At 40.2% G+C, this 25030-nt stretch overlaps 1 protein-coding gene across 6 annotated transcripts in view; it reads right to left on the reverse strand.

Moving 5' to 3' along the window:
• Positions 1 to 8650: 8650 nt before the first annotated feature.
• Positions 8651 to 25030, reverse strand: part of LOC148019021 (Peptidase S24/S26A/S26B/S26C family protein) — a 61651-nt gene continuing 45271 nt past the window's right edge. The window contains exon 5 of one of the 6 annotated variants that reach the window (XR_015695066.1): positions 8651 to 8869. The gene's annotated coding sequence lies outside the window, so the exon portion shown is untranslated. The other 5 variants (XM_087701561.1, XR_015695067.1, XM_087701560.1 and 2 more) reach the window with 5 other exon arrangements.

Genomic DNA, 25030 nt, shown 5'->3' on the forward strand with positions numbered 1-25030 from the left:
ACCATGGATGCACAATGTAATATGCCTTCATGCCAAAACAATCACTATCACTAATAAAAATGTGCAATTTCGCCTTCGGTTTGAGCTTTTTGTGAAGATTTCAAGGGACTACTATATTGAAAAGTGTACCAAAAGCTTTTAGAAATTATACAAATAATCATACTAGAGAGTATGTGGGAGCGACTGTTGCGTGAATTCGGTTGTAGTCCCATGTTGAAGGTGGCATATGGTGCCTACTATCTCCTCCCAATGGTCATTGCTTAACCCAAAGAGGCTAAGCATGAGCAACACTCATGAGTGTGCAATTTTTGTATTTGACAACAACACTTTATTAAGGATGGTAAGGGATTGAAAACTCGTGTTGAATACCTCTTCTTTGAAGACAATCTTCTTCAAACTCATTGGAGAAATATTTTCCACCACGAATGTTGGGAGAAGATTGATAGAGAATTGAGATAATTAACTGGTTTTGTTTTGACAAAAAGGAAGTGGTGTTGGTAGAACTCAAGGCGCTGAAAACTTCTCCTATTACCATACACACCATATTGAGAATTCTTGCAAGACAAATGCCACAACTAATTACCAAAATTAGTCAATTAATGTATCCTTGCCCCTAAGAATGAGCATAATTTGACATACATCTTCACCATGTTATCCACCATCCACAAACTCACAAATTAAGCACATGACATGCAAATGAGAAGATATTAGGGCACCAAGTCATGTAAATGTAGAAAGTGAAGTAGAGTACATGCCCTCACTATCTAGAGCTTAATACACAAGCTAACCAAGGAGATGCCGTATGAGGTGCTTAGAGATTTAAGCTTCCCAAAGCACCAACAACCCTTTGATGCTTCATGTCTCTACTGCTCAATAGCTCTATATTCCCATGTTTGGAAAGATCACCTCAATAAGCTTAAACAAGTTTTTTAAGAGTTCTAAGAATATCAGATATTACTTGATCGATAAATTATAAACCATGTTAGATCTTGGGAGGGGGTCGAGCACTACATAGTGCTTTTAGTGTTGGCTTTGGGAGACACTACTAGGCTAGAAATCATAAACCTAACAGAAAAATATCATCAATAGCCAAATACTTTACATGTGTGATAACAATAGAGGACAGTCTAACAATGGAGCTAAGTTAAACCCATGAGAGTACTAAAAGATTGGCTAGGAAATATTGTGGGTGAATTAATTTCATGCTTACAGAAAACATTGGCTAGGTGTTGCTCTTGGGAAAACCATGGATGCACAATGTAATATGCCTTCATGCCAAAACAATCACTATCACTTATAAACATGTGCAATTTTGCCTTTGGTTCAAGATATTTGTGTGGGAGCACCTACTTCATTGACTTGGTTGTAGTCCTATCTTGAAGGTGGTATATGGTACATACTGCAGAAGCGGTGTTGATAGAACTAAAGGCTTGGAAAACTTCTATTATCATAGACACCATACTGAAAATCCTTTCAAGACACAAAGGCCATAGCTAATAACCAAAGCTAGTAAATTAATGTATCCTTGCCCCTAAGAATGAGTATAATTTGACATACATCTTAACCACATTACCTACCATTCACAAACTAACAGATTAAGCACACAACATGTGAATGAGAGGATATTAGGGCACCAAGTCATGTAAATGAAGAAAGTGAAGTAGAGTGTGCATCCTCACTATCTAGAGCATAATATACAAGTTAACCAAGGAGATGCCATATGAGGAGCTTAGAGATTTAAGTTTCGCAAAGCACCAATCACCTTTTGAGGCTTGATGTATCTAATTCTCAATACCTTTGAATTCCCATGTTTGGAAAGAACACCTCAACAAGCTTAAACAAGTTTTTTTAGAGTTCTAAGAATATCGAGTATTACTTGATTGATTAAAGTGCCAATTTAGAACTAAGCATTTTTGCAGTATGGGGTGTGTGCTTAACATGCGATGTCTAAAAATGGGATAGTAGAGATATAAGGACTCCTTAAAGTGGCATTACAACTTGTCATCTAAGATATGGGATGGATCAAGTATATAAAGTAGGCTAGCTTGAAATCTATTATGTATCATAAGGTGATATAGAATACATTTTATGTTAGCATGTCACCCTATGATACACACTACATTGAGGCTACTTAGTCAATATATACTTGATCTATCCCATATCTCTGATGATGGACGAGTTATAGTGCCATCTTAAGGTGCGCTTGAGATCTATCTAAATATAATTTTAACAAGCCATGAAAGAGTCCTTATGAGCAAATAAATCCATGAAGATATTGTACAATGGCAAGATAAGCCATACGAAAGTAACTTGTAAAGAGGGGACTAACTATATAATGAGTTCCCTTATGTAAGTCTAAGATGGGACCATTTGGACTTCTATAAGGGAGAGAGGATGTAATGTACCCACATGGGTCGCCATGGTCAGCTAACCTTTCTTTTCATGTTACCAAAATTTATTTGAAGATTTTCGAGAAAACCCATCCATAACTCTAAATTGTCCAAATTTTGATTACATGTGTTTGCATCATGGCAAATTTATTGACTCCCCCCCCCCCCCCCCCCCCTTCCCTTTTTTTTAAAGGTAACCCAATAAGTACCTTTTCAAAGGACTCAATTATAGTGCATATCAATAGAACAAGTTGTTACAGGTTGTTTTTGCATAAAGGAAAATGGGCTCTTGGATCCTCCCCAACATACAAAACAAAGAAAGATGACCAAACACCCCTCCCCCCAAATTTAAGCCATGAGATCTTTCCTCTTTTAGTCCATGCTAAATGATACTAATTGACTTAAGGGAGGAAATTTTCAAGATCTAGGAATTTTTCCAATTAAGGACTCCAACCTTATAGATCCAAAGGGATTCCTCTATCTTGGATGCACAACCCCCTCCCCTCTCATAAAGTATCTGCTTCATCTATGGAGAGTGAAGGAAAGAGAGTAAATTTTCGTTGCCATGAGTGTCCTCATCATTCAACTAACTCTCATTCTTTACATCTACTAGTATCCATCCTCCTAAACCGCTTCGGAGCCGATTCAACAAATCTCATAAAAGCCTCATATCTACCTCCACTATATAACTAGTGCCCACATGTCAATTCCCTTTTGCCAATAAGGATTTGGAGTGCTCTTCATTGAGATACAAGATGCTAACCTATGTCATGAAGCTCAAATGTTTTCCCATCCACCCATATGAGTCAAACGCCAAAACACTATTTATAAGATCTCCTAAGCAAGTAGCTCCCCCAACAAATTTGTAATAATTATTGACTTAGCATGTTTAATGAGATGGCAAGAAATGCAAGTGCCTTATTAGTCGCCTTAGCATTGCGCACACCCTCATCATCAAAGGCATTATCAATCCCCAATTCACTTAGTTTTGAAATTTCTAAGAGCCATAGAAGGTTGTTTAATACTCCAATATACAACTTAAGGATAACCAAGGAAAACCTTGGGAAAATAAAAGGGCTTAAACACCCCTCCCTCCAAATTTTAATCTATGAGATTTCTCCTCTTTTAGTTCAAGCTGAATAATACTAAATTTTGCACTTAAACTAATTTCATTTTCCCCAAGGGAATTTTTTTTCCATGAACGGGGAAATGAGAATTGAGCATTGGACTCTTATAGGTTAAAGGGGATATCCCCCTCTTGAATGCAAAACTCCCTTCCCTCTTTTAATATACACATAAAAGTCTTCCCTTTTCATGTGGAGAGTGAAGAAAAGGGAGGAAATTTTCACTACCATGAGAGCCTCCATAATCTAACTCACTCTCATTCTTTACATTAACTAGTCTCCATCGTCATTAACCCTTCTCAAGTTTAGACTTGATTCAAAATATCTCATTGAAGCCTCGTATCTATGTCCACCACATGACTAGCCACCATATCAACTACCAATTCCCATTTGCCATTCAAAATGTGGACTACTCTTCTTTGGGGTACAAGATGCTAACCTTTGTCATGAAGCTTATATATTTTATATCCAACCATATGAATCAAATGCCAAAACACTTTCTAAAAGATTTCATGGGAAGTTCTCTCTCCCAACAAATTTATAATGATTATTGGCATAATATGCTTAATCAAACAGCAATAAATATAAAAGCATTATCCACTACTTCAACATTGCATAGACCCTCACCATTAAAGCCACTATTTTTTCCCAATAGACTATGATATATCACAAAAGCCGCAAAATTTCACTTAGCTTATAAGAGCCACCAAGATTGCTCAGCACTCGAATATGCAACTCAAGGACAAGGGGAAAAAAAGGACTAAAAACCCCTTCCCCAAAATTTTAAGCTATGACAAGTTTCCTCTTTTAGTTCAAGCCAAATGATACTTACTTCCTTTGTCCTGGGGAAAAAAAATGTATGGTGACCCCCTATGAATTTTCCCAATCAAGGATTTAACTTTTGTAGGTTGAAAAGCATACCCCTCTATGGGATGCAAGACCCCCTTCCCCCTTTAAATACAAACATAAATCTCCCCTTCACATGTCCACAATGTACATAAGAGAAATTTTTTGCTGCCAAGAAAGCTCCATCATTCAACTAACTCTCATTCTTTACATTAACTAGTCTTCATCCTCTTAAGCACCTCTCAAGTTTGGAACCGATTCAACAAATCTCAAAGAAGCCACACATCTACCTCCACTATATGACTAGTCCCCCACATATCAATTGCCAATTTCTTTTCGCCAATCAAGATTTGGAGCACTCTTTACCAAGATACGAGATGCTAAGCTTTGTCATGAAGCTCACATGTTTTCATCCACCCATGAGTCAAATGCCAAAATACATTTTACAAGACCTCCTAATTAGGTCGCTCCCCCAACAAATTTATAGTGCTCATTGACTTACTGTGTTTAATGAGATGGCAAGAAATACAAGAGCATTATCGTTTACTTTGACATTGCATAAACGCTCATCATTAAAGCCATTATCAATCCCCAAGGCACTACCATAGATGACAAAAGCCTCCAAAATTCACTTAGTTTTTCTAAGAGCCACCAACATTGCTCGACACTCCCATATGCAACATAAGGACACGAAATGAAAATCTTGGGAAAAGAAAAAAACAACAAAAAGAAAAGAAAAGCAAGTTGAGAAAGAGAAAGGTCAATTATTGAGCAAAATGTAAGACTTTGGTGGCATGGATGGTCTCTCCTTAATATGCAATGATCAAGAAAATAAAGACCTAGGAATTGCCCTAGAGCTATCAAAGGAGCCAAAAGAAGTTAAGAGTATTCATGCGTGTCTCACACAAGAAGAGATTGCAAATATTGAAGTTGTGGCATATGCTGTTCAATTAAAAAGAGATCATGAACAATAATATGGGTCATCAACAAGGAAAGCAAGTAAGAGTCCAACACGGCTACCTCCAAGGGAGAGCGATAATTTAAAAATTTCCTTTCCTAAATGGTCTAAAATGATCTTTCATAGCAAAATGCCCTCACTCCACAATTGTTCCAATTCTCAATGAGCTCAAACAGGACACCATTAGCACACCAGTCACCCCAACCTCTCAATCTTCTTGTTATTGTTATTATAAAAGAGCATCTCAAACCCACCTATGAGGACTTCAAGACTTGAACTTCAAAGATTCATGTTTTTGTCATCTTTGATATCAAAATCCCAACAAAGCTACTGAAGGTTCTCCCCCTTTTCATCATCTATCAATTCGCCCAAATTGGCCACCAAGCCTACTACCAATTTCACTAAGACCATAAGGCGTGGTGTGCCAACCATCAAGCTAAACATGTAAATATCTACAATTATCAACCAAATTGGGGATCCTCACTACTCAAATGACATGAGATACTAAAGTTCCCTTCTCACTTTACTTCAACCCACAACCGCTCCACTATTCTTATCCCTAAACACTTTGATGGTAAGCTAGATGGTAGGTGTAAATTTCCTAAAACTAACAATAGATATACCTCCAACCCTCATTCCTCTTCCAATGTTATAACATCCTACCTTCCAAGCCTTCTTTGCTTGATGATTTACAATCCTAACCACAAAAATAAAAGCAACATTTTTGCATACATTATTGGATAGATCTATTACCGTTCCATCTCCCTCAACTTGTGATAATGTACAAGGAGGGAATCGATCACCAAAAGGTAGAAAGTCGAACATTTTCAAAATTCCTCAAACTTCGCATGTGATAGTGCCTTAGTGAAAATATCTCCAACATTCCCCTCTATGGGGATATAGATCATGCTAATCTCCCCTGCATGTGATCTCTCTTAGATATAGTGATAATGTATCTCAATGTGTTTCATACAAGCATGAAACACTGGATTCCTTTGCTACTCCAATAGTACTCTGACTATAAAAAAGGATAGGAGTGGGTCTCTCCAAATAAACATGAAGATTAGCCAATACACGACGCAACCAAACACATTCGACTATCGCTATGAAAGTTGCCCTGTACTCAGCTCCACAAGATGAGGTAGCCATAGTAGGCTTTGCTTCTTGCTTAGCCAAGAACTAAATGACTGGCCCAGAAAGAAAAATGTCCCCTAGTGGACTACCTTGTATCTAATCACCAACCCAATTTAAATCATTGTAAGTATACATTTGCAAGTCTCCCACCTTGAAAAATAGCAAACCATATGAGTGTGTTCCTTGCAAATAGCAAAAAACGCCCTTAACAACTTACCGATGTAGTGTCCTTGGACTATGCATGTATCTACTCATCTATGATATTGCATACTATATATTGAGTCGGGTGTTGCACAAATAGATGAGACAACCAATAGCTTGGTTGTAAATAGCAACATTTGATAGATCACTACCATCATGCATCGAAAGCTTCAACCTTGTTTCCATAGGTGTGCTCATAAGTTTACAATCTTACACGTTAAACCTTACTAGTAACTTCTGAACATACTGTGACTAAGACATAACAATACCAATTTTGGGCAAATTGAATCCCCCAAAAATAGTGAATCAGTCCCATATTTGCCATATCAAACATAGACTGCAATTCAACCTTGAAATCTGCAAATTTTCTCATTTGGTCCAGTGGGCAACATATCATCTACATAAAGAATGATGATGATCAAATCCTCCCCTTTCTTCTTAACGTAGAGACTGGGTTCAGTTGGGCTATTTTGGAATCCTTGTGCATTCAAAAATGCATCTATCTTAGAGTACCAATCACGTGGAGCTTGTTTTAAGCAATGCAAGGTAGCTTTATTCAACTTGCAAACCTTGTGCTCTTGGCCATGCACAACAAAGCCTGGAGGTTATGAAACATATACATCCTCTTCCAAATCTCCATTCTGAATTGTTGTCTTTATGTATAATTGATGTACATCCCAACTGAAACGTGCAGCCATAGCAATCACATATCTAATGGTGGTAATTCTGGATATAGGAACAAATGACTCCTCATAGGCAGTGTGCTTTTTCTGAGCATATCCCTTCGTAACCAGCCTTGCCTTTCATCTGTCAATAGACCCATTAGATTTCCTTTTCAGCTTGTAAACCCAACATGTGCCAATCGCCTTTTTACCAAAAGGCAGGTCAACAAGACTAGGTGTTATTTTGCTCAATAAGTGCATCTCATCACTCATGGCTTGCACCCAATGCAATATCGTACATCCTCAAAACGTGTAGGCTCATCTCCATCCAAAAGAATACTAGCAAAAGCATATGCTTCCTCATCATCAATAAGATGGCATATATCAACAAAATGTGCCCCCCTTTATTTCTAGCACTTGAACTTGTACATCTTTAAGAGTCTGTAACAGCCATCTAGAGACTGTTTTGGTTGTATGTATAGTAGCCCTTTCTTGCACAACTGCGTCATCCACCGCCCTAGGAGAAACTAAATTAGTTGGAGGCTGATTTTGGGCAACTAAGGTAGGTTCATCATGCATTGCATCTATCTCTACATTTACGCTAGGCACGGATCCCAATGCAAGTGGAAAAAGACCCTCAAAGACATCACCATTCTCATTGGTGGTTGGCATTTCAAACTAATCAAGGGAATAGGCTACATTTTCAGCAAAAATGACATCTCTACTAACAAAAACCTTTCCAGTGTGAGGCTCATACAAACGATAGCCTTTGCTCTTTGAACTATATCCAACAAAAATACATTTAAGTGCCTTATCATCTAGCTTCTCGTGAAGCTCTTTAGACACATGAGCATATGCTAAGCATCCAAACACCTGAAAGCAATCAACCTTCAGTTTTCAATCATGCCATGCCTCAAAAGGAGCGATCATCTTAAGTGCCTTTGTTGGAGCCCTATTAAGTACATGATTGGCACATTGTAGGTCCTCAAGCCAAAACTTATGTGGCAACTCTTTACTTTTTAGCATGCATCTAGTCATCTCGATAAGTGTGTAATTCTTTATTTCAGCCACTCTATTTTGTTGAGGTGTCATCCTCACAGCCCCATAAGGTGTAATGCCATGCTTAAGCAAGACTGTTTGAAATGCACGAGACATATACTCCCCTCCTTGATCCGTGTATAGGGTCTATACCTTCAAAGTTATTTATGCTTCTAATTTTGCAACCAAGTGTTTGAAGTGCATATGCTTTGGCCTTCAAACTATACACCGAAGTGTACCTAGAGTAGTCATCAATAAATATAACAAAATACAAATGACCACCGAGTGCTCTCATCCACATAGGACCATACACGTTGGAGTGTATAAGCAACATTTTCAAGACATCACACACTGCACCATCCTAGCAAACTTGTGTATTTTGCCAATGCAACTCTTACAAGCATGGGGAGGTGAAACATCCAAAGTAGGCAAAGCATCAACCATCTAACACCTCTGAAGAGTCATGAGACTGCCAAAACTCATGTGACCATATTGAGCATGCCAAAGCTCCACATTCTGCATAGCGGGAGTTAGTGTTCTAATTGTCAGAGCATGAACAAATTTATTCTCATGAGTATCAAGCTTATTGAAGGTTGAAACTGAAAGAAGGTTTTTAGCGATCCCAAGCACAAACAAAACATTCATAAGCTTAAAATTTGACCCATCTGTAGTAGCAGTGATTATGACTGTATCAATGCAACACCATGAAGTGACGAACATAGATGCCCCACTATTAAAATATCATGTATGCTGCATTCAACAACATTAAATATTGAATCAACAATAGACATGTCATAGCTGCAAGTCAGAAACCTCAACCAATTTGGATGTAGCATCACCGTCTAAAGACCAAGTGACTGATGTTTCCTAGATAGCCAAGCCAAAGTCCTTTTCCTTTTCTAACCTCTTGCCACATTCGTCTATGTAATGACCTGCCCTTTTACAATAGTGGCATTTTCCCTTCTTTTTCCCTTTATTTGAATCTTGGACAACCTTGGTAGGTGATATCCCACATCAACCTTAGGCTAATTTTCATATGTTCTTTAGAGTCTGTTCCCCCTACAACAAGAGGCCGGTCAACTCCACAAATGTGAGGGGCTGTTGTGTCCCCCCTTAAAGATAAGTGCAATGGAGTGTGAAAACCAAGATAAGATTCTAGAAGACAATTTAGGGTGGTGATGATTATCTCCCCATTGGTCATCACCTCATCAAGCTATTGCTCTCGCAAATCCTAAATGTACGTAAGGTGATTTGTCATAGCATCACCCTCATGTATGTATGCATTTGCCAACTCTCTTCTCAGGTAAGAGATTCTAGTTTCATTGCCGGCTGCAAACATCTACTCAAGGATATCCCAAGCTACCTTTGAGGTCTTGCATGACTGGATATGAGGTATAATTCCCCCCTTGATTGAAGAGCAATGAAGGATAAGGCATGTGCATCCTTAAAGTCCCACTTCCTTGGTTCTTCAATAGGAGGAATGTGGACAGAAGCAAGGGCAGCTTGCTGTCCTCTAGCCCCTCTTTGAGGGGTCTGAGGTGCAAACCCTCCTAGTCTAGCTAAATTGCCAATAACAAAATCCCAAAAACCCTTGGCAACAAGCACATTGCGCACCATGAAACTCCAAAAGGAGTACCTAGCACCATCCAATTTATCCTCCTGAGTGAGGACACCCAAAATGTTGCTGTGCTCATTGTGGCAGTGCACAAATTGCGACCAAACACTTCCAAGATGAACTACAAAATGCACTCACATAAGTATGGAGATCCCAACACAAGATAGGTTACACAATCACAAAACTGTCTCAAAGCAAAATCTGCTTTTAAATGCCTTGAAAAGTTTGCCAAAACTGTTAAGAACAGCAGTACACTGCTGTACCTCAAAATATGTGTCAAAAAGTCAATTTCAGCAATTTAATGCTGTAAATGCCCAAATTTACAGAATTTTTTTTGTCAAATTGGATCCAAACAACAAATGTTGTTGCTGCACCTATTTGTTGCCTTAGGACGTGTGCCAAGCAAAATCCCCAAATTTTCTCAACAAAATTTTAAGAAGTAGAACAAATTGTATACTTACAACCTTAAAATTCAGTGTAATGTCACCTTTGGATGTGCCTAGGCAGCAACCAACAACTGGACTTCATCTCGGAATGCATGACAGACCCAAAAATCAAAAAAGCCCCAAACTTCTCGCACCAATGTCAAAGAAATTGCACAATCTTGGCAATTTCAGTGGAGATTCACGCAAAGGAACTCGGATTGGGCACAAGACTCAAATTTTCTCAAAGAAATTTGAAAAGCAATTTTGGTAAAATATCACGCACCATAAAGTCAAACTATACGGTCATCCATCCTAGATAGCGGATATTTATCTTCATTATCACTTTAGTGAGACCTTCGCAATCAACCCAAAAGCACATTATGCATTAAGTAGCACCTTATCCCAACGATCCACACTAGGTCATCCATCCTAGATAGCGGATATTTATCTTCATTATCACTTTAGTGAGACCTTCGCAATCAACCCAAAAGCACATTATGCATTAAGTAGCACCTTATCCCAACGATCCACACTAGGGCCCTCCACATAATGGACACAATAAACTTGGTTAGTGGGTACTGAATGGAGCTACAGTTTCTGCACCAACCAAGAAGTAAGGAAATCGTGAGTAGAGTCATTATCAAACGAAATTATAACTTCTTTGCCATTTATACACCTAGTGACCTTTAAAAGATCATCCGGACCAAATACAATTTTGTTAATGGAACAACCATTGCAACTACTTACATTAACAAAACAATCTTCCAAAAAGATTTCAAAAGAAATACCTAGAGCTTTGATAATGTTTACTAAAGTCTTAGACTTCAACTTCTTATTTTGGGGACACTCTTGACCGCCACAAAAATGACGTGTCTCATAGGAAGCAAAGCAACAACCCTTTGAGCGATCCTCACTGCAAGTGACCTTGCACTCATCATTTTTCTTCATATGCAACTTTGAAGGTAGTTGAGGAGTTGCTACCGGGGTAGATTACCTTTTTTTACTTAAAGATAGAGGTAGCTCGAGGGAAACCACTCAGTCAACTGGCTGCCCCTATTTGCAGCCAAAGTATTATCAAATTTTTTTTGCATACCTGTAGACGTCCTTGAGCAAGAGTAATGGATTGCAGAGCACCTTGGTTTGGGTATCCGGCAGCAATCCAAAAAAGTATCACATGTAGACTAGTGCTTGAGGATTATCAAGGACCTTGGTTTTATGTAACAAATATATAAACTCTTGAGAATGTGCATCCAAGCTCTTCTTCCCCATATCTAGCTCAAAAAACTTATGGAAATTTTCAATCGGATCATTGGCTATGGAACTCTTCCGAAAAATGGATTGAAAATCAGTCTCTGTCTCACGCTTGTACATAGCCCCATGCAGCAAGTGTACGCCTTCCCCTATAACATGATTTTTATCTACCTAATATGTTGAGTGTCAAAGAACTAATACAAATCAAAGTATGCCATCCATTTGGCCAGTCATGAATCGATGTTCATCTCATTACATTCCTCCTTCTCTCGGTTTGGAAACAGCCAAATAGACATCCTCCATATGTTGAAGTTCAGTAGGAATGAGTGCCATGATGGTAAGACAGAATGTATAAACCAAGAGAAAATAAGAAGATTGAGAAAGCGCATAAGAATATTTGTTAATCAAAATTGAAAGAGAGACACTGCACTATAAAGAACGTGATTATAAACAAAGTGAATTTAATGGAGATCTCTGCAATCTTTTTTTTTTTTGAAATTAAAGCAAGCAAGGGGGTAACTCTTTTTAGAAACCTTTTAAAAGAAAGGTTGTAAGAAGAGAAGAAGAAGAATGATATATGAGCCTTCGGCTCTTCTTTCTTGTTAATAAGGTCTATTATATGCGGCACAAAAAAAAGGGCTACATCTGGCTCAAATACAACCTACATTCCACGTGACATGTCTAATGACCCCCCAAAAGAATAATAAAGTTTGTTTGGGATCCGTCACGTCAGATCCTGCACAGCTACCAAGTCCCAACCTGATTGCAGCCACTGCCTTGCCAGATTTAGGATCGATATCCTATGCTCAACCCACTCGACTTCCTTGCACCCAAGCAACAGACGCCATCCTGCACCCAGTCAACAAAGAATCCCTCTCTCTTTCGCTCTATCCACTACTCTGTATCTATTATTCTCACACCCCACATCAAGAGAGTTCCTCTCTCTCTCTCTCTCTCTCTCTCCGTGCATTCTCCCCGATTGGTTCTGAGCATCTGTCTCCCCAGCACTTAACAAAACATTGACAGTAATATTTGTGTTCATATTAAACATAATATTAACATTAGCATTAAAATTAACATAAATGGTAACATCACAATAACCTTTAATGTCTAGTTAACATTAAATTTAATGGTAACCTTACTTTAAAATATCAAATCAACAAAAATCACTGTTAATCAAAATTCTAATACCTATACAAGCTACAAGAATTCAGCTTGCAATGATGGTCTATCATAGCCTTGGAGTGACAACTCCTCAAACTCCAATCATCAGAGCCATTGAAATTTCTTGCACACAAGCATCACCCCAACACAAAACCTGAGCAGGAGTACCAAACAAGAAACATATCTTATCAATGTACCCACCACCCAAACATGTGCCCCTTGTATACACCACTCCCACTAGAAGTGTCCCATACCACCCTAAACGAGACAAAGGTGTAGCTATCAGGTGTAAACCATCACAGTTCTATGAGCAAAAGTGATTTTATGCACGTCATTGGATCTCATGTCCAATTGTAGGTTGATGCTTTGATACCAACAAAATGTCCCCCTACGATACCTGCACAAGAGACACGACACAAGAAATATCCACAAATAAAAGAGGCTGGTCGTCAGAGTAACCTTCCAAAGCCACAAAGCCAAACAAGCTCACCCCCACACTTGGAAGTTAGTAGTGCTCTAGGTCACGACCACATCCAAGGGTTGGTGTCCCATACCACTAGCCCACACCATCCGGTGCACACATGCATTGGCCAACGAGCCAAGAGTCCAAGAGTGGTAGACAAACTACCTAGGAGAGCCTTCGTGACCTCTAGGCAGCTAGCTCAGGCAAGACAAGAGACCTCATGGTATGCACAGGTTGAGTAGTGGCTTACAAGACATGATCAATATGGACCATCTCCCCCCCTTCAGTATGATCCTGACTTCCCCCTTCATACACCTCTCCTACACAGAGAGGAACTTCATCATGTAATAAGGATCTCTATTAATTGTACACACAGCACACATGGCTATTACCTAGGCAGCCCCTTTCCTCGAAGATATCTTACTACAAAGACGACTTCATGAAGACTAACATGGATGGCCTCATTGAGAGACCTGGATACCTAGATGTATACATGCCACATGAGAGGGGTATAGCCATTGGCTAGCTTAGGGTATCCTCTCACTAGCTCGAGATCGAGGTCGGGAGAGCAGCCCATATCCCTAGAGCTAAGTAGATTTGCAGATTATGCCGAGATGAGATAGAGAGCGAGGATCACTACATCTGCAAATGCACAGCCTATAGCATAGGCCGAGCTAGATACCCCACGCTATTTGGAGGAGACACCTTGCTCAGACTAGTTAGGGAAGCCCCACACCAACGCCACTTGGGCCAATTTCTAGTTGATATCCAAAGGCTCTACACATCACTACTACATGCTGGCACTACATAGAGAGGGTAGCACCAATCACAACTTACTAATTTCTTCCAAACAATGACCACACACAAGGCACCTACACAAAGAGAGGGGTGACAGTCTGTATACCACCTTAGCTTCTTTTACAGTATATCACTAACCAAACTCCAACATGTCACATTTTGATGTCCAGTGACGATCAACATTGTACATGACTATCTCATAGGCCAATTTGGCCTTAGAAGACGTTAATATATTTTTCTTTCTTCCTTTCTCTCATCACCTATCCAACCCTTGCCAACTTCAACCACATTTACTACAGCCCTTCGCACCCAATTCCTAGCTGATGTTCACTAAAGCTAGCGGACGGCCTACTAGTAGGAGTTATCGAACGGTTGTGTTTGCTATCAACCTACCATCACCAGCTGCTGACATCATTTTCTCTCCCTTCTGTTTGCTTTTACGACAACTCCACATCGCCCTACATCAGATTAGCCATCCGCAATTGTAAACCAACCTTCTATTGTTAACAATGATCAAGTGACGTCATCATTTAGGCAGTACACTACTGCGTTTACAAGGTCCAACCCTCCAAACAGCTACATTTTGGTTTTCAGCCTGCTACCCTTCACATTTCAGCTTTGATTGGGTCATTGACCTTGCGACCTACCTCCCACGAATGTCACACTCCAACTATTTCTATTGCTCTGCCTTTGAGCATTCTGTACATTCTTACATTCATTTAAAACATTGATTCATTCTCTTCAGAGTTCTCTCTCCTCTATTTTTGTTTTGTGTTTTTGCGTTTATAGCATTCTTGTTTGAGTTCTTGTGTTTCAATCGTGTTCATACATTCTCTGTTTTCTCGTAGAAAACCCTAGCATCACTTCACAACTACTTTTTTGGACCACGACAAATGGCTGAGTTAATTTTTAAAATTACTAATTCTGAAATTTAATTAAAATGATCAAAAATTCAAATAGATGGCCGCCAAGTGGCAAAACAGGCTACCAACTTCCAAGTGGCAAACTTTTCCATCCAAGCTAGGGGAAAGGCTGTGGGGGTTGATTGAGAGTCATTCCAGCCATTCTAAAGGTGGTGGAGGCTGAGAGAGACAAAGGTGAGGTTTTAGATGAAATGAAGCAATCTTCAAACTAAAAATCAACCATCACTTCTAGCAAAAATAACAAGAAATCATAGGAACCCATAGCCACAGCCATATCATACATTGCAATAATGCACATAGCACAAGGAATGCACATGGCATCGTAGGAAACCATAGCTGGAAGGAGAAAGATAACAAAACATATGTGGTGGCTCTTAATGAGGCCTACTCATGCATGAATACTCACCTTCATGCTAGGTGGACATGAGAATTCACCCTCATGTGAGGTGGGAGGATCCAAGAACCTCAAGAGCTCCAGAACGGTAGAAACTTACAGATGGTAGTCCAAAAATGATCAAAAGATGTGGCACCAAGCTAAATGCCCACCTTTTATAGCAAACACTAATTCCCTAGGTTTAGTGTAAATGCCATACCTAAAATTTGCAACATTATAGCAAACTACAAGTGCCAGCTGTTCCAAGTGGTTTCCACCCAATAGAAGACTACCTAAGGCCAGGTGATAGCATCCAAGAGGTGTACTGGGGAGCTGGGCGACAACATTTCCAGCCCGATTGGCTGTAACGGACAGCCTCCAAGTTGATCCGAGTGGTGGCAGCAGTTCTAGCCTGTTTTCTATGATAGAAGCCTGTAAATTCTTTCTCATCAGCTTTCTCTCTTATCGACACACATTTCCATAGCAGCCAGCAACCTTGGGTCCCATGCTTCAGAGTTGAAGACCTAGCACTTGGAATCAGCTGCTAGAAATTGGCCATTTTTAGAGATTCTAAGAGGTCAATTCATCCCAATTGAATTTGGGGTTAGATTTGACCAGACAAGTGTCGATTGAAGGCCAATCCTTTGTCAAATCAAGGGACGAATTGATTTGAAGGCTTGGTGATCATTATGACAGCAAGACGTATCGGATTTCAAAGAAGATTGGAGTAATCTAAATGTACTTCTTCCAATTGCAATACAAGTTAAAGGAATACCACAAGGGGCGCCAAAATTTGTGGCTAATCAAGAGTCCACTATCTAAGATTAATCGGTAACATTTGTATTTCAGTTTTATGTAAATTTATTGCTTGCTGTAATTTGTATATAATCAGGTCATTTACCACCCTTTCAGAGGACCATTGATTTCAGATTTGGTCCTTGAGAATAAATTAATGACAATATTGATACATACATAGCCAATTCGTAATATTCGTAAACTGAAACCACCGATCAAAAGTACTGGTTAGTTTACAAGTAAGGCTGTTTTGTGTCTCTAAGTTGCACAAAAAGACTTTTTTAGCATAAAACATCATTGACTAGCATGAGGCAATCGATTGGCATTTGGGTCATGAGAGCATCAATGTAAGGAAATGCCAGAGCAAACAAACAAAAACAGAAATGTATAGCACAATAAACAGAATCTGATGAATGCTCAATGAAGATGGTGTATAGGAATGATGAATAATACAAGGAGCATCAAACCTCTGTGTCTCAACAACCAAGGCAAAGGTCAGCTGAAAGTGGTATTGGAGACACCAAGAACAGCTCTAAGAGCGTGTTGTACTCAGGATGGATCCCAAACACAGCAGCAACATTTGAGGGAGTGAAACACAGTCCTCCAAGCAGTAAAACATATTCCAGGCTGAAACACAGTTCAATCTGGATCAGTTGAAGAAGACGATGATGACAACAGCTCTCGCCCACCTAGCAGCAGAAAATGCAGGCCACAGATTGAGAAACGCGAGCTGCTGCTCCTCTTGGCAGGCTGCAGCACTCAATTAGGTAGCAGCAGGTGGCAGCCTCAGGATGGCTAGGCATCAACAACTGATGAGACCAAAGCCTTTAGGATGATGAGCAGCACCTCCTAAATGTTGACAACAGCTGTTGAGCTACCAAATTTGTCTTTTAAATTATCACATTTTTCTAGCATTTTTTAAGGTCATTAAACTACCCAAAAAGGCATTTTTGATTTTTGATATTGCTCTCTCTTTTTGCTTTTTGTGTTCTTGTCCAACTTCACTACAGTTTCGCCTAGTGCTAGCTCTTTCGTGCAAGTGGCAGCCACTCTCGCAATGTTCCACTCTAGGTCCCTACTATATGTTTGAAGTGTGATCTGAAGGATAGCAGGTTTAGGTTGTCTGTCCGAATCTCTATTGGGGTATGGTCAGTGATGACCGCAATTGCTCCTGGACTGTCGGGTCTCAGCTCTCGAGTCAATCAGCTCTATTGCCCCTTTCACTCACCTAGGGATCTACCAAGGTGTCCTACAGCTAGGGCTTTGGCCTCTACAGGGTCTACTGCGGTCAAAGTTTGTCAGAATTTGAGGTTCTAAACATAGAATAATGCCATAAGATCACAAAAATAGGCACCAGAAAAATGCATAAAATATGCTCTTGTGCCCAACCCATTAAACTACATCCAGACTCACTCATGAGCTGACTAATCTTCTAACACTCTCTCCCAAATCATAGGTGATTTGATACAATACAATGATACAATGATTATGACTCATCATAGTCCATATAACAAAGACTATCAAAACAGGACCATGGATACCCAAGCAGTGAGTGGCCAGCTCACCATCAAGGTGCCCCATCGAGAACCTGATGTCAATGTTGATCGTACTAGATCTTGAAAACAAAGAAGAATCATAACAGCTCTCTATGTATGTTAACAATGCCTTGCAATAGCATACATAACCATCCTGTCAGCAATGCCTCTTAGCATACATGAACATGGATTCTGCACCTTTTGTCATAGTGCAACATTGAGCATATGACTGGACTGAAAGAAAATGAACACAAGAGAAGAGGAAGAGAGAAAAGAGACAGTAGAACCTAGAAATCTGCAGCAAATGAATGCTGAAATGAAGAAGGTAGATGTATACACAGGCTATCAAATGTATCTCCATGAGCTGCTCTCTCTCTCCACCTGAAAACCAAGTGAATGCAGGGCAGGCTGCCTATGAATAGGTAAGAAAAATACACATAAAATAATCAGGTCGGCCAGTTAAAAATTGGCCTACTACTGCCCAGAAAGCAATCGCTGAATAAAATAACACATAAAATGCTGCACAATAAATGTGGCTGCCACATGGCATTCTGCACAGCCTGTTTGGCTTGCCCAATTGCCCAAAAGTGCTTGAAATAACCTATAGACTGCATAGAACTATTTGACTTGAAAATAGGAAATGTGTAACTGTGCCCAAGTGTACTAACTATACAACAATAGACTGCCAATACCTGTCCAAGGGATGAATCGATCTATAACACCCCTCTCACATCCTAGACGGGACATAAGGCTGAGGGATCAGGAGTGCTATTGAAGAATGGCCTAAGGAAAAGCCTTCGTATACAAATCTGACAAGCATGAGATGCATTTGGAAGTAGGAATTGAACCTTTTCATGAAATGCATGGAATGGAAAATTGGGATCAAGGGTAGAGGCTGACCAAGTAGTGACTCACTGCTGACTTACCCTTATGCAATGGATTTTTTAATGATTCAAGTGGTTCAGTCAAGAAACAACAACTCAATTGGTTAAGATAAGCAAAAGCAATAATCCTCAATGAGTTTCAGCATGAATTTACCCATTCCAATGTGATGAGAGTGAAGCAAAAGGATTGTGAAGAATTGAACAGCAGACAAGCATCAAATTTATCTCTTAATGCCTACTTGAGCTCTTGCATTCTCTCAAGCAATTGGTTATGGCTCAGCAAGAGGATGAATTTGAGAGAATAAGAGTTCAAGAACCAAGTACCTTATGTGTCCTCTGTCTTGAAATATACCACATCAAAGGTCTCATCCAAGATCTCCCAAATGAAATGGTATTGTCTCAATGTGCTTCCACCTAGCAAGCAATACGAGATTCTATGCCAAAGCAATGCAACTCTCATTGTTGCAATGCAAAGTAGTAGGAGGTTTCTCATTCCACGTGCAGATTTCAGCCATCAGCCTCCTCCCACGTGGTTGTCCAGCCCTTGAGAGTGCTGCCACTCCATTCGTGTTTGCTCCTGCTGCTGGTGCCTTCATCCATACTGACATCAGCCGCTGGCAACATCATCATCTGCTGTGATCTGATCATCCAATGATCACCAGCCACATCAGACACTGTTTCAGCCTGCTGTTTACAGCAGACTGCGCAATTTCCAACCTCCCATCGGTGGTACACTGCTGCGTTTACCAATTTCCAGCCTCCAAACTGTTGTGTTTTGGTGATCAGCCTGCTGCCATTCACTGTTCAGCACTCCTACACTCTAACAGGTGGTCATAGACTTGGGATCCGTCTCCGGTGGATGTCACACTCTAACATTGCTCGGCCCTTGAGCACACTATACACTCTTACATTCTTTTACAGCATTCATTCACTTCAGAGTTGTGTTCTCTCTCTCCCTTCTTCTGTTTGTGTTTGAGTTTTGAGTTTTGTGTTTAGGGTTTGAGTTTTGCCCTCTGTGTCTGTCTCTTTGTGTTTCTGTCATGGACGTACACTCTGTGTGTCCTCAGTGCAAACCCTAGCAGTTTTCTTCACATGGTATCAGAGCCGGTGCTCTTGTAAAGAGTATCCTGCGGATATTATGGAGAGCTAGTCTTTGTGCGAGGCACACAATACGACTCGTAACCAAATCACAATGTCCCAGACACCTCCTTCTCCAGTTCCTACGATGCCTTATCAGGCTTCTCCATCATTGGAGGCCCTGAGACGGTATTATGGACTCGGTGAGGAGGACGACACTCCACCTTCACCAGATTTCACTAACATGACAGAGAAGAACTTTGAGGAGTACTATCACAACAAGTACGGTGATGTTTACACCCCTCCTACTAGTTTTGCTACCACATCCGGACCGGTTGGTGAGCCTGGCCACCTCTCCAATCATGGAGGACATACAGCATTCGGAACGTCTAGCAATCCATCTTCATCATCTCAACTAGGTCCAATGTCAAGTTTGTACAATTCTTTTGTGTTGCATGAATCAAAACCCTCGCTTGTTTCTTCTTTTGAGATACAGGATCCAGATGGATTTACGTATGTGAACTTCAATAGAGGGGGCTCACGAAGCAGACAAAATTCACGTACATCTATAGCTTCTGTTTCATTTGAGCATGTCACACACACTTCTCACTTCCCTCCCATCCCACCCTCTTCAATATCACACCTTGATCACCTCTCATCATCTTTCCAAAACCTTGGATTACACTTCACATCTGCATCACACACCCTAGGGGTTGGATCTTCCATCTCCGCTCCTAGCACCTTTTTCTTTGCACCATGGTACTTCGTTAGGGAGAATGCCACCCTTTAACACAATGCCTCTCACCTTTCAACAAATGAGCACACCCATAACTCCTGTGTTACATTTATTGTGTAATATTTGGGAAACAAGCTCAAGGGATGATGGTCCGGGGGCCTTGGGCGCCCAAACGGGGTCAAGGGGAGCCTAGGAAGTAAGTGAGTTTAAAAATAGTATAGCTCACCTGAAGTTAATGGCTCGCAGTTGGGTCAATTTAGCGAGCCAGCAACCTCCTAGGCGTTGCTAGGGGGTAAGACGAAAGGATCTCTCATGCCATTTTCCTGTTACGAACAGAGGGCCGTCCACAAAGTTATCGGCAAAAGACAGTCTACCAGATACGTAACACTGGTATCTAACACTGGTATCAGAGCCACGTCAACTATCACTCGGCCACCTCTCGCCCAGCTGCGCAACGTACGGAGAGTTTGGATTTGCGATTTAAAGTCGGACCTGTAATCTGTCTGGGCCGTCGCCCGTTTTTTCTTCAAGCAACTCCATAAACGTGGCCACTAGCGTTTTTTTTTTTAATGTTTTATCCGTTTCCTCTTCAGGCAACCTTGTAAAGTGTGGCCACTGCCATTTTTTTTCACTGGCCGACAAATTTTGTTTTCTACACCAGCATTTTCGCCATCCAAGCACAGATCAACACAAGAAAATGGCCAATCCAATCAAGGATATCTATAGCATTATCGTGCATCGAATCTATACCACGCAATCTGCACATAACTAGTACAGATCTGAGAAAAGCTGCACTGTTCTTCGCGCCATCTTTACCACTGAGCTATAAAAGCCATCGACATCTGTCCTACCTTTGTAATCAGGGAAGTGCCTCATCTTTGCCTGCAAATTTCTTATATTTTCTTTCCAATTCCAATGTATAGATGGAGGGGAAAAAAAGAGAGGGGTAACCGAAGGCTCTAGTTTCGGGGACCACCCTATGGTGGATCCCATGAAACGGAAATACAAGAAGAACAATGGGAAGAATTTTTTGCTACACGAGAACAATTTGATGATCTAACTACTCGTGTGCAAGCACAGGGGGTTCAAATGGAGTTGCTAACTCAAGCACTCACAAAAATAAAATCCCAATTAGCCTTACTACTAGAAAGGGATAAAGGTAAGGTAGAGACCTCAGATATTCCATCTTCATCGAAAGATGTAGATGTGACTATGCGAGACCCTAGGGAAACCCACCAAAAGCTGAGAAATAACCCAGTGTTAAAAGATATGAAACCCCCTCAGTTTCATGGGGAGGAAAAAGATAGAAATAAATATATTATCTTTAACTTCCTCCAAAAATGGGAGGATTTGCACAAATTAAAGAATACTCCACCACATCTTCAAGCGCTGGAGGCCAATTTAACCTTGGGGCCAAAGGCATATAAATGGTAGATAACTTTAAAGGAGGCAAATAAAATACCTGAAACTTGGGCTCAATTTGAATCGGTCTTTTTGAAAGAATTCCTTCCTAAAAATGAAATGGAAAGAAATTGGGAATATTGGGATTTTGTCAGACAAAAGGGAAGATCTTTGCTAACATATCTGGAGGAGTATTGTGAGATAATACTCAAATTGGAAGAAATAGATGAATTTCAAAAGACAAGAGGATTCATAAGGGAACTAGATAAGACCTGTAAAAAGGAAGTGAAAAGGAGTTCACCCAAGACGCTTGAAGAGGCAATTAAATTTACATTAATCAATAAAGATAATACGCATCCAGGCGCACTCACTAGTCTCACTAATACGGAGCCCAAGACTAAGGAATTTGAAGCCTCAAAATTTGTAGGCAAATCCAAAAGGAAAATGCCATTCCTTAAGGGTAAGAAATAACTCTTTGAAAAGAAACAATATGTACGGCCGAAGCCAAGTCAAGCTAACTTCGATAAGGCAAAAAAAGAAAGGTTGTGTTTCAATTGTCTATCCCCTAACCATGATGCTTGGAATTGCTCTCAAAGAAAGAAGGGGGAAGATAAAGGAAAGGATAAGGACAAAGGCAAGGGAAAAGATAAACAAATCCATGTAGTGAAGACCCTAGAATTAAAGGGGCATGAAAAGTATAAATCTTTACAGGTCTTGCACAAGGATGTACAACACAGGTGTTGTATATCAACTTCTATGTGGCAACCTACCTTCGGGCCTCATGATTTAGTTAGAGTGCATGGATTGATAGCTAGAAAGAGGGTTAGAGTCATGATTGATGACTCTGCCACCCATTACTTCATAAATTATGCACTTGTCAAAAAGTTGAAACTTCCCCAACAAAAGAGTGAGCATCAATATTTTGTTCGTATGATGCAAGGTCAGGATAATAAAATATAGGAGACAATGGTATCCAATTTGGAAATCGAGATCCAAGGATATAAAGATAAGCTTGATTTCCAAATAATGAATATGGAAAGAGCCGATACTGCTTTAGGGAGGGAGTGGCTATGGGGATCGGAACCATCCTTAAAGCGTAGTTATCATCATAATACACTGGAATTTGAAAGGGATGGTAAGACTTTTGTGATTCAAGGTGAACATGAAGTATCTGATAACCAAAAACGTGGCTGCTGCTCTAGGCCGAGGACGGCGACGGAGGCGGAGGTTCAGGTTGAGGTGACGGGGCGCGGTGGTGTCATATTTCCTTTGCTATCACATTGTTGATCTGGACACACCAAGAACATTTTGCTCCTGATGATGATATATGAATTAAGTAGTTTGTTAGATGAATTTAAAGATGTCTTTCCATCTGACTTACATAGTGGCCTTCCACCAGATAGGGGTGATGTAAATCACCCAATTGACATAGATAGGGATGCACACCCAGTTTCTAAACCACCTTACAAGCTAAGTGCAATACAGCACCAAGAAGCCGAAAGACAAATCAAGGATTACCTTGATAAGGGGTTTATACAACCCAGCAATTCACCTTGGGCTTCGCCAATTTTATTGGTAAAGAAAAAAGATGATTCTATGCGACTTTGTGTTGATTATAGAGCACTTAATAAGATAACAGTGAAGAATAAGTTTCCTATGCCCAGAATGGAAGATCTTTTTGATCAATTACAAGGGGCAAAATTCTTCACAAAGATTGACTTAAGATCAGGCTATCACCAAGTAAGAATTAAGGCCCAGGATGTTCCTAAGACGGCATTTCGTACTAGATACGAGCACTATGATTTTTTGGTGATGCCTTTTGGTCTCACTAATGCACCAGCTACTTTTATGAAGCTGATGAATAGTGTTACGGCCCTATCTATGACACTTAGTAGTAGTCTTCTTGGATGATATCTTAATCTTTAGTAAATCAAGAGAAGAACGTTTGGAACACTTACGGTTAGTATTCCAATTATTAAAAACCCATTCCCTTTATGCGAAGAAAACTAAATGTGAATTCTTCCCACAAGAAGTCAAATACTTGGGGCATATTATCTCGAAAGAGGGAATCAAGATGGATTCAGAAAAAGTAAGGGCAATTACTGAACGGCCATCTCCAAGGAACCTGGAAGAGCTGCAGATCTTCCTAGGTTTATCTAGATTTTATCGTAGATTCATTCGAGATTATGTCAAGATAGTTGTTCCAATGACGGACCAACTTAAAGGGCAAGGGAAGAGCTTTAATTGGGAAACAAACCAAAATGAAAGTTTTCAAAAACTTAAGGTAGCTATTGCTACAACTCCAATACTATTAATTGTGGATCCCAATAAACCATTCGTGGTTGAAGGTGATGCCAGTGATAGGGCAGTAGTAGGCGCGGTCTTATTACAAGAAGGTCAACCAGTTGCTTTTGAAAGCAAGAAATTAGACCGTGCAAAACGGAATTATTATGTTTATGAGAGGGAGCTATATGCAATAGTACATGCAATGAAGAAATGGAGGCACTATCTGTACGGTGCCAAACTTTTGATCTTGGCGGATCATGAAAGCATTAAGTGGCTTAATGACCAACCAGATCTACCTACAAGGGCATAAAGCCAGATGGGCCGAACTCCTCCAAGAGTTCGACTATGAGATAAGGTATAGAAAAGCAAAGTACAATATAGTGGCTGATGCGCTCAGTAGAATGCCCATCATAAATGAATTGAGTTTTACTCGGTTCGCTTCCGATTTACTTGAATCCTTAAAAGGAAAATGCCAGGTTGATCCGGCATATTCCAACATATGGGAAGCAATTGAAAATGGGGATCCAAATGGAAGGGCCTCCACTGAGGAAGAAACATCTGAGGATGCTCAACAAGGAAATGGAGCATCAGGGGTTGCTCGAATGGGATTCAAGTGGAAGAATTTTACCATTGATAATGGTTATTTACTCTATAAGGATAGGATATGTGTCCCGAAAGAGGAAGAAATAAGGCACCAGATACTCTTCGAGTGTCATGATACCCCTAGTGTGCGACATCCAAGAGTTAATAAGACTTATAGTCTTATTAAAAGGCAGTTCTATTGGCCAGGAATGAATAAGGACGTCCTTGACTATGTGGGCAAATGTAATAAATGCCAGGTTAATAAAGCTGAAAGATTGAAAATGGGAGGACTTTTCCATCCATTAGAGATCCCTTCGGGAAAATTGGAGAGTATCTCCATGGACTTTATTGTCGCGTTACCTAGGACAC

The sequence above is a fragment of the Lygodium microphyllum genome, chromosome 20 (genome assembly GCF_053477565.2).
Source record: "Lygodium microphyllum isolate KBCC chromosome 20, Lygodium_microphyllum_v1.1.10, whole genome shotgun sequence".
NCBI classification, from domain to species: domain Eukaryota; kingdom Viridiplantae; phylum Streptophyta; class Polypodiopsida; order Schizaeales; family Lygodiaceae; genus Lygodium; species Lygodium microphyllum.